This window comes from Patiria miniata, unplaced genomic scaffold (genome assembly GCF_015706575.1).
Source record: "Patiria miniata isolate m_02_andy unplaced genomic scaffold, ASM1570657v1 HiC_scaffold_16, whole genome shotgun sequence".
In the NCBI taxonomy this organism is placed as follows: Eukaryota; Metazoa; Echinodermata; class Asteroidea; order Valvatida; family Asterinidae; genus Patiria; species Patiria miniata.
This window is the reverse complement of record NW_024037054.1, coordinates 8,855,939-8,867,494: the sequence shown is the minus strand read 5'-3', so window position 1 is coordinate 8,867,494 and position 11,556 is coordinate 8,855,939. Positions and strand designations below refer to the sequence as shown.

At 37.5% G+C, this 11,556-nt stretch overlaps 1 long non-coding RNA gene across 1 annotated transcript; it reads right to left on the bottom strand.

The window, feature by feature from the left end:
- Positions 1–4,185: 4,185 nt before the first annotated feature.
- On the bottom strand, positions 4,186–7,180 carry LOC119722900. Its single transcript, XR_005270492.1, has 3 exons — positions 5,857–7,180; positions 5,533–5,593; positions 4,186–5,100 (listed from the first exon to the last, which is right to left on the bottom strand). It is a non-coding gene; the product is annotated as an uncharacterized LOC119722900 (long non-coding RNA).
- Positions 7,181–11,556: the final 4,376 nt, after the last annotated feature.

Genomic DNA, 11,556 nt, shown 5'->3' with positions numbered 1-11,556 from the left:
AAATTGACTTTTCTGCAAACGACTTAGAAATACCTCTTGATGCACCAGGAACACATTTCAGTATTCAAACGTCGAGAATTTTGAGAAATTGGGCAAAAATAATCAAGTTTTTGGTCAAAAATTATATTTTTGGACTTATTTTGCTTAAAATATTGATGCATTCTTTCTTCTAAATGGCACTTTTTGTCCAGGAAATGTGTAGGAATGTGTTTAAGGGATCCTTGGGCATCTTTCGTGTGATTTTTGAGCAACTTTATTTTTTGGCCAAAATTGAAATAAAAAAAAAGGGGGTTAGCCTTACATTTTTACCGAAATTTGGCCAAAAATTGACTTTTCTGCAAACGACTCAGAAATACCTGTTGATGCACCAGGAGCACATTTCAGTATTCAAACGTCAAGAATTTTGAGAAATTGGGCAAAAATAATCAAGTTTTTTGTAAAAAAATATTTTTTTGGACTTATTTTGCTTAAAATATTTATGCATTTTTTCTTCTAAATGGCACTTTTTGTCCAGGAAATGTGTAGGAATGTGTTTAAGGGACCCTTGGGCATCTTTCGTGTAATTTTTGAGCAACTTTATTTTTTGGCCAAAATTGAAAAAAAACCCAAGGGGTTAGCCTTACATTTTTTCCGAAATTTGGCCAAAAATTGACTTTTCTGCAAACGACTTAGAAATACCTCTTGATGCACCAGGAACACTTTTCAGTATTCAAACGTTGAGAATTTTGAGAAATTGGGCAAAAATAATCAAGTTTTTGGTCAAAAATTATTTTTTTGGACTTATTTTGCTTAAAATATTTATGCATTCTTTCTTCTAAAAGGCACTTTTTGTCCAGGAAATGTGTAGGAATGTGTTTAAGGGAACCTTGGGCATCTTTTGTGTAATTTTTGAGCAACTTTATTTTTTGGCCAAAATTGAAAAAAAAACCAAGGGGTTAGCCTTACATTTTTACCGAAATTTGGCCAAAAATTGACTTTTCTGCAAACGACTCAGAAATACCTGTTGATGCACCAGGAGCACATTTCAGTATTCAAACGTCGAGAATTTTGAGAAATTGGGCAAAAATAATCAAGTTTTTGGTCAAAAATTTTTTTTTTGACTTATTTTGCTTAAAATATTGATGCATTCTTTCTTCTAAATGGCACTTTTTGTCCAGGAAATGTGTAGGAATATGTTTAAGGGAACCTTGGGCATCTTTCGTGTAATTTTTGAGCAACTTTATTTTTTGGCCAAAATTGAAAAAAAAAAAGGGGTTAGCCTTACATTTTTACCGAAATTTGGCCAAAAATTGACTTTTCTGCAAACGACTTAGAAATACCTCTTGATGCACCAGGAACACATTTCAGTATTCAAACGTCGAGAATTTTGAGAAATTGGGCAAAAATAATCAAGTTTTTGGTCAAAAATTATATTTTTGGACTTATTTTGCTTAAAATATTGATGCATTCTTTCTTCTAAATGGCACTTTTTGTCCAGGAAATGTGTAGGAATGTGTTTAAGGGATCCTTGGGCATCTTTCGTGTGATTTTTGAGCAACTTTATTTTTTGGCCAAAATTGAAAAAAAAACAAGGGGGTTAGCCTTACATTTTTACCGAAATTTGGCCAAAAATTGACTTTTCTGCAAACGACTCAGAAATACCTGTTGATGCACCAGGAGCACATTTCAGTATTCAAACGTCAAGAATTTTGAGAAATTGGGCAAAAATAATCAAGTTTTTTGTAAAAAATATTTTTTTGGACTTATTTTGCTTAAAATATTTATGCATTTTTTCTTCTAAATGGCACTTTTTGTCCAGGAAATGTGTAGGAATGTGTTTAAGGGACCCTTGGGCATCTTTCGTGTAATTTTTGAGCAACTTTATTTTTTGGCCAAAATTGAAAAAAAAACCAAGGGGTTAGCCTTACATTTTTTCCGAAATTTGGCCAAAAATTGACTTTTCTGCAAACGACTTAGAAATACCTCTTGATGCACCAGGAACACTTTTCAGTATTCAAACGTTGAGAATTTTGAGAAATTGGGCAAAAATAATCAAGTTTTTGGTCAAAAATTATTTTTTTGGACTTATTTTGCTTAAAATATTTATGCATTCTTTCTTCTAAAAGGCACTTTTTGTCCAGGAAATGTGTAGGAATGTGTTTAAGGGAACCTTGGGCATCTTTTGTGTAATTTTTGAGCAACTTTATTTTTTGGCCAAAATTGAAAAAAAAACAAGGGGTTAGCCTTACATTTTAACCGAAATTTGGCCAAAAATTGACTTTTCTGCAAACGACTCAGAAATACCTGTTGATGCACCAGGAGCACATTTCAGTATTCAAACGTCGAGAATTTTGAGAAATTGGGCAAAAATAATCAAGTTTTTGGTCAAAAATTATTTTTTTGGACTTATTTTGCTGAAAATATTTATGCATTCTTTCTTCTAAATGGCACTTTTTGTCCAGGAAATGTGTAGGAATGTGTTTAAGGGACCCTTGGGCATCTTTGGTGTAATTTTTGAGCAACTTTATTTTTTGGCCAAAATTGAAAAAAAAAACAAGGGGTTAGCCTTACATTTTTACCGAAATTTGGCCAAAAATTGACTTTTCTGCAAACGACTCAGAAATACCTGTTGATGCACCAGGAGCACATTTCAGTATTCAAACGTCGAGAATTTTGAGAAATTGGGCAAAAATAATCAAGTTTTTTGTCAAAAAATATTTTTTTGGACTTATTTTGCTTAAAATATTGATGCATTCTTTCTTCTAAATGGCACTTTTTGTCCAGGAAATGTGTAGGAATGTGTTTAAGGGACCCTTGGGCATCTTTGGTGTAATTTTTGAGCAACTTTATTTTTTGGCCAAAATTGAAAAAAAAACCAAGGGGTTAGCCTTACATTTTTTCCGAAATTTGGCCAAAAATTGACTTTTCTGCAAACGACTTAGAAATACCTCTTGATGCACCAGGAACACATTTCAGTATTCAAACGTTGAGAATTTTGAGAAATTGGGCAAAAATAATCAAGTTTTTGGTCAAAAATTATTTTTTTGGACTTATTTTGCTTAAAATATTTATGCATTCTTTCTTCTAAAAGGCACTTTTTGTCCAGGAAATGTGTAGGAATGTGTTTAAGGGAACCTTGGGCATCTTTTGTGTAATTTTTGAGCAACTTTATTTTTTGGCCAAAATTGAAAAAAAAACAAGGGGTTAGCCTTACATTTTTTCCGAAATTTGGCCAAAAATTGACTTTTCTGCAAACGACTCAGAAATACCTGTTGATGCACCAGGAGCACATTTCAGTATTCAAACGTCGAGAATTTTGAGAAATTGGGCAAAAATAATCAAGTTTTTGGTCAAAAATTATTTTTTTGGACTTATTTTGCTGAAAATATTGATGCATTCTTTCTTCTAAATGGCACTTTTTGTCCAGGAAATGTGTAGGAATGTGTTTAAGGGAACCTTGGGCATCTTTCGTGTAATTTTTGAGCAACTTTATTTTTTGGCCAAAATTGAAAAAAAAACAAGGGGTTAGCCTTACATTTTTACCAAAATTTGGCCAAAAATTGACTATTCTGCAGACGACTTAGAAATACTTATTAATGCAAGATAACCCGTTTTTAAATTCTTTATCTGGTTTATACAAGCGTTATGGTACAAATAAATGATTGAATTTAAAAATGCGTTTTGAACAAGTTTGTTTATTTTAGTCCATTTCATCCTCATCCCCAGTGGCATTAACCTTGTTCCCAGGGCTGTTAACCTCCTTCCCAGGGCATCAACCTTGTTCCCAGGGCTGTTAACCTCCTTCCCAGGGCATCAACCTTGTTCCCAGGGCTGTTAACCTCCTTCCCAGGGCATCAACCTTGTTCTCAGGGCTGTTAACCTCCTTCCCAGGGCATCAACCTTGTTCCCAGGGGCAATTAACAGTGTTCCAAGTCTTTCAACCCAACCACCCCTTGAGCTAAATTCACCGTATTATTCAGTCATAATAAAGACTCCAAAGATTGGCTTTAAATCAGTTTTACTGTATTTATTCCAGTACTTGTTTCTCAACATTAAATAAAAACAGTTCAACAGCCGTTATTCAATATCTCACTCATTAAATAAAGTTGGATATAAAAAGGTAAATAGATTCAAGTTTTATAGATTCAAGTTTTACACGGACAAGTACATGTTTTGTAGCATAACTCAACTTCTGACACACCAATAAGTAAACTTGTTTTCAACTTCCGTTGGTAAAAGAATTAAGAATGACATACAAGTAACTTTGACGGAATAAACTTGTCATTCAGAATACGCCAAATGAAAATCAGTACAAAATATACTCTTTTTTTCACCATATTTGTTTTAATGAATCTCTGAATTAATCAGATATTGGAGAAGAAAAACATGTTTATCTTCAACAGGTAATAATAATAACAACAACATTTATAACGTGCCTTTTCCAAAGGTTACAAAACGTGAGCAAAGACACCTCTGATGTCAGGTTGAAATGAAGACAAGGCGATTTGTAACAAAATTTAATTATAAATAGCAAGGGGTTAACCTTACATTTTCCACTAAATTGATCAAAGGGTTACTTTCCAACAAATGACACAGAAATCCCTGTTGATGCAAGAGGAGATTCATTAAGTATTCATCAATAAACAACTTGAATGTATTGCACAAAAGTAAACGATGTTTGAAGAAACATTTCATTACTGATTGATTTTGTCCTATCTATCCAGAAGACGTGTAGGAACGTGCTTCAGGTTGAGCATCTTTCCTGCGAGTTTGCAACAATTTAAATTTGCCAAAAAATGACAAGGGGTTTACCTTACATTTTACCGAGATTTGTGGTCAAACATTTAATATCACTCATTACCAATCAGTTTTGAATATTTGGGCAAAGATGATAACATGGGGGGGGGGGTAGGTTTAAGTTATGCCTGATTTTGACTGTTTCCTAGTTTTATAGACAAAGGCCTTTCCAAATTGAGAAGCATTTTGAGAGAAATGAAAATGTTCCAAAAGTAGACATCATAGGTTAGAGTGAAGCTTCATGTTGTAGCCTCATGTAGTTTGTACCTCCTTCTTGGCTAATGTCCTCCAAGATGTTTCTGCCAGAAGACGTCTTCGAAAAACCTTCAAGAAAAGAACGCAAATGGTTTTTAAGTATCATTTATAATAAAATATCTTTAGCACTTTTTCCAATATTTAAATTGAATCTAGATGTGGCAATTCAACTGTTTGCCAGAGATATATTGAAAAGACATTATTTTATGGAAATACATTATTGAAAGGTCTCAAACACAAATGAAAATTTGGTTGCTTCCTGCAATTTTAGGAAATTCATTTGCAAAACACCCCATCCAGTGTAGAAATGCAACTGTATCAAAATTGATTAAACAAACATTTTGAGCAGTTATACACCGTTTCCATGGTCTAAAGTGCACTAGTGTTTTACTTGCCTTGGCCTACAAGAACCTTCGGGTTTTGCAAGAACGAGTCACAAGTGAAAATTGTCTCATTAAGATTGCTTCAGTCAATAATTCAACAACAACTGAGAATAGTTACCTCAGTAAACATACAATCTTGTTCCGAGGTCTCCAAAATTTTGCCTTTTCATAGTCACCTGCTGAAAATACAAAAATAAATCAAGAAATATCAGCAATGCAAATTAACAGTTGCAATATACATTGTATTTTCTTACACATTAAGGCAAGGTGTGGTTCTCAAGCGCTAATTTCTTTTTGTTTTTTTAAGAGGCTTTTTTTGGAGAAAAGTAAGCTTGGGAGGATCTAATTTTGGTGGTAAAACATTGGATTTAGATTTTAGGTTTGGAAAGTTGTTAATTAAATCAGCCAGGTTAAAAAGAAGTTTGCTCATTCTTATGCTTACCACTAAGATGTTCACTCTGCTCAGTTTTGATGAGACAATTTTCTCTAGACTCTGGTGCCATCTGCCTCCAGCATTTGTGCTGTCAGATGAAATTTACCTCAAGAAATAGATACAAAATAAATACAGCAATTTTACCAAATGTTTTAACCAGAATCGTCTTTTAAATTAAAAACAATTCTGAGGTGATGTTTGATAGATGTTCTTCAACTCAAGGTACTTCTCTTGCACTGTTTATCCATTTTTATTTCAACACCAAACCCTTTTCCATATTCAAGAGTGCACCAATTGGCACAATGATCCAAGCATGTTTTTTTTTCAAATCAACAATTAATGTTCTTTCTTAATTCAATTCCTTTTCAAAATATTTCTTTTTCTGTTATTTTTTCCCATGTTCTTAATATTTCATTTTTTAAAACTGAAGCACAGTTATCTCATCGCTAATAAGATCTCATTGGATTTTGATTGCAAATTTGAATTTCTTTTCGCAAAACTTCCTCTTGTCATGGAATTGAATTTTTTATTATTAAAGTTTTTGGTGTTTTAAGGCAATCAGCCCCTAATCTTCCATCCTTTTTGGAAATAAAATATGAATTGATGTGATCCGCTCAGTGAACATGATTCAGAATTACTGAAAACAACTTTTTGGAGCAATTTTTCAAATGGGTTTCAAATAGGATGAAATGGAAATGCCAAATTTGGACCAAAATGGTATAGTGTTCAGAGATTTATATCTTTTGTTATTAGAAAACAGATTTTTTTTTTTTTTTTTTTAAAGTTAATGCCACAATGACGAATTCAAATTGTGATCAACTGATTCCTGTTCACTGAGCAGGTCAAATATCCTGGTAAGGTCTGTTTAAACAGGGCCACCACGAGAAGGTCCCAGGATACCAGCCCCAACACGCTTTCAGTATCGTCAGGCCCATTGCTGGATAAAAGGTAGGCCCCGGAGGGCCAGACACAGTTATCGACTGTCCGGTCCGCCCGCCCAGCCCCGAAGGACCAGGAAAGCACCCTAACCTATATGCGTGCCCCCCTAAGTCCATCCCCCTTACGGGTTCATGCGGTCTGATAGGAAGTAGCAGCGTTTGCCGGCTGTGAATACAGGGCCACGCCCCTATAAAGAGGGACGCACTACCTGCTCCTTTATGGCACGGCATCCTAGGGTTTCCAGGCCGCTGCGTAGGACCCACGCCCCACGTGGAAGGCGGACCTGCCACGCGGACGCAACTCGCCCCTTGAATCTGTGCTGGATTTTCGCCGCACCTCAATTGAAGCACCCAGTCAGACTCCAATTAGTAATCGATACCGCCGCACCACCCTAAGCCCTAACGGCATCGGGATATAGGAGATCCCATAGCCTTATAAGTTTTCAGCGGGATATAGCAGATCCCCTGAACTAAAAAAAAACCCTATTTAGAGAGTGAAATTTTCATTTCACTAATTGGTGATCCAATTTATTTTTAAAAAAAAGAAGATTTTCCGATGGCTGGCTGGCTGGCTGGCTCCCCGGCTGGCTTGGCTGATTGTTGTCTTGCTATCGATTCAAAGATGACAGTCTAAAATGAGGGGTTTACTTCTAAAGAATGTTTATGCCATAAAGGCAGTGCACAAGCTAATTAAGTACAATTTATTGGAGCCTTGCAGCAGGGGCAGATCCAGGGGGCAAGTTTCCCACTAATAGTACTGAGGCCAAAAATTATCAAATTTTGCTTCCCATGGAGTAGATTCCCCCCCCCCCCCCACGATTGCCACCCAAGATCCACCCCTAGATGGACACGGGGATATAGATGATCCCATAGTCCTGCTGGTGTTGCATTTGGATGTAGGGATATACAGATCCCATAATCCATCTTGATCCTGGAGTGTTTGCAGCATACGCTCAATTTGAGCCGATGACACATGCTCAATTTGAGCCGACGACCTGTGGAAAAACCACCACCCCAAAACACATACATGCACCACCACCAACCCAGTCATGTGGTTGCCAAGGGCGATTTCTAAAGGTTACACAACATTTCATCTTTGAAAATTGATTTCTCCCGTTTCGAAAACCGTATCTTCATGAAACTTTCAGGGCTTACTTTACTCATAATGATCCAAGTATGTGCTAAAAATCATTGGATTGTGTTCATAACTTTCGTTGAAATTGGATAAATAGTCCTGGCTACGTACGTGCATCATTGAGAGTTGTAACACTGACATTTGCAACAGCTGTTCTTTTCAAGCCTCACGAATATTAATAAGGTTCCTATCCAGTATGGTGTGCAGCAAAATTTTGAGAAAAGCCTCCTTCACGAGTTAATTGATAAATATCACCCTTTTCGCCAGCTTCCATTGGTAGATACCGAGACTCATGCCAAAACACGCAGAGACACTGATGAATATGCTAATCTACAATACGAAATTGTGTGGCTTGGCCAAAATCGGTCAACCGTAGCACCTAAGGAGCTTTGCTGAACAATGCATGTGACTTGGGTTGGCAGAAATCATCGTCGAAATTTTCCATGGAGATGGTTCAAATTGTAGCACTAGCGTTTGCAACAACATATTAAGCTGAAATTCGGAATATACTTAGATGATACAAGTGTTCAACTTCTTGCGAAATAACAATTTTGAGAAATTCCTAGAGAAAAAGATATAAATACAGAGATTTGGGGAAGTTTTTGAAGGTCAGCTATACCAGTAACCAGTATTGAGGTTTCGGCATCGATGACGGCGATTTTTTCACTGACATGAAGTTTAGAATTTCTTCTTCCGTTATAATTTAACTTTTCAATCATACTGTGCATATTTTCTGAGAAACACAACGTTCAAAAGGCCATGTTTTTGTGGTGCATGAATTTCACTGCTCTGCTATAGCGTCTAAGTACGTAATCGGATTAGCTTTGCTTCACAACGGCAGATGTTTTGCCTTAGCAACCACATGACTGAACCCACATGGTCACAACACCTATCTGAACCACACTGGAAAAATGTTATGTCAAATTCTTACGGTGAAAATAGCATTCCAATACATTTTTTTTAATTTGAAGATTATTTTTCAATCCTCAAAACAAAATATGCTCACATTGCAAGAGAAAAGTGAGAGTTAATTTTTTTTTCTGAAAGCATATGAAATTTTTTATTTTGTTTTCAACCATATTTTAGAGGTTTATCAAGTGTAAACTCAACTCGTGAGAGATCTCGTGGAAGATTTGCAATTACATTTCTCAAGGGTGGTTTCAGTTGTACACACAATAATGGAACGGGAACAAGAAAACTCTGGCTCACTCTGAGAAATCCATCGAACGACTCCACTTGCAAACTGTACTTGGGTCTTGAGATCCTGGGTCTTGGGTGTTCACTGGCTCAATTTGAGCGCTAATGGCTGAAACAAAGGGTCAGTCCTACCTTAGTGAACATATCTAGCTGACTTGTTTCTGGCTGGCTGGCTGGCTGGCTGGCTGGCTGGCTCCCCGGCTGGCAGGCTGGCTGGCTGGCTGGCTGGCTGGCTGCCCTTCTGGCTGGTTGGCTGGCAGGCTGGCTGGCTGGCTGGCTCCCCGGCTGGTTGATGGCTGGCTGGCCGGCTGGCTGGCTGGCCGGCTGGCTGGCTGGCCGGCTGGCTGGCTGGCCGGCTGGCTGGCTGGCCGGCTGGCTGGCTGGCCGGCTGGCTGGCTGGCTCCCCGGTTGGCTGGCTGGCTCCCCGGTTGGCTGGCAGGCTGGCTGGCTGGTTGGCTGGCAGGCTGGCTGGCTGGTTGGCTGGCTGGCTGGCTCCCCGGCTGGTTGATGGCTGGCTTGCAGGCTGGCTGGCTGGCCGGCTGGCTGGCTGGCCGGCTGGCTGGCCGGCTGGCTGGCTGGCCGGCTGGCTGGCTCCCCGGTTGGCTGGCAGGCTGGCTGGCCGGCTGGCCCTGAAAGAGTTTATTTTTTTAAATTCCAACTGATTTTGCTGCATTTTTGATGCACCTTTCGGAATAGCAGATCTGTCCCGGAAAAATGTAGCAATGTGTATTAGGAGCCCTTGGGCATCTTTCTTGCAAATTTCACCCACTTTCATTTTTGGCCAAAAATTGAGGGAAAATCATTGCAAGGGGAAAAACAATAGATTTTTTTCACTCAATTCGGTAAAAATGGACTTTTCTGCACATGACTTTAAAGTAGCTTTCAGAAGAGAATTTGTCTGTAGGCCTATATTCATGCATCCAGAATTTTGAAGAATGGAGCAAAAAAAATCAGAGAAAACATGCATCATATATTTTACTGATTTCCCCCCAACTTTTGGACACTATCTTTTGAATTCTGTCCAGGAAACTTGTGTGAATGTATTTTTATAGGGACCCGTGGGTATCTTTCTTGCAAGTTTTGAGCAATTTCATTTAGACCAAAACTGAAACACAAATTGCAAGGGGTTAACCTTACACGTTTTAATAAATTTAGTCTAAAATTTACTTTTCTTCAAACACCCCATAGAATCATTTTGATGCAAGAGGAGCACATTTTAGTATTCGTACCCAAACACCATTGCAGGTTTGAGCAAAAATAATCAACATGGCAGTGAATTTTCATGTTGACTCATCTTGCCTAAAATAGTTGATGTAATTTTGTTTCAGTTGAAAGGCACATCCATCGCAGAAATGTATAGGGATAAGTTTTGGGGCTATTGGGCATCTTTGCAGCATGTTTGGAGTAATTTGATTCAGCCAAAATTGAAATAGTCTCAAGGGTTAACTTTACGTTCTTTACTGACATCCAAGAATCCCTGAAACGCATGCCTACACATTTCCTAGACAGATGTCAAAATGCAACAAACTGCTTCCTTTCAAAAAATTTAAAATATATCCCAATTGACTTACAAAAACTTTATGGTCTAGAGCATATAGGCCCTATACACTGGTAAATATCTGTTTATTGGTTGGTTTTAAGAGTACTGAAAAAAGTAATGCTATAAACTGTAGTTATTTAGAAAGTATGACTTGACCCTCTCAATTAATTTATCAAATTGTTTAGCCTACCTAAGATGCAAATCTTGTCTACTTAAGAGCTGTCTTGAAGTCTGCAACACCGGTTCTGATGACAGCTTTCTTAACTTCTGCTGAGAGTCTCATGCAGGTTGAAGAGACCTTACTTCATCTGATGGACCATCTGGGAAACCACTAGGAAAAAAAAGGAAAAAAATGTCAGCATCGATGAACAGCAACAGTCTAATTCTGAAACAATGTTAAACAAAGTCAGGCATGAATTCGGATTTTTCAGTGCTTTATGGGGAAGAATGACCGAGTTTGCAGGTTTAGGGAATTTATTTGGTATTGAATATGTTGTTCGTTTGCTTTTTTGAGGGGGGGGGGGAGGGCGAAATCGTGTGTCTCACTACTGCTCAAAAAAAAAAAATGACCAAACTGGGGCAAGCTTTGGCTACATGTAGGTTTTACTTTGATTCCATCACAACAAATGGCAAATTTTACCAAATTTGGTCAAAAATTTACTTTTCTGCACATGAATCAGAGTCAGACTTGTTTGCAAAAGAAACATACATTCATCCGCAATATTGACAATTTAGGCAAAACTAATCAATTTTAGGGGGGAAAATAATCATATTAAACTGTTTTGTCCCCAAATATATGCATTATTTCTCTGGAATGGCATATCTGTCCGGGAAACGTGCAGGAAGGTGAGTTACATACATACATGTACTATGGAATTGCCCAATTATGTTTTAACTCA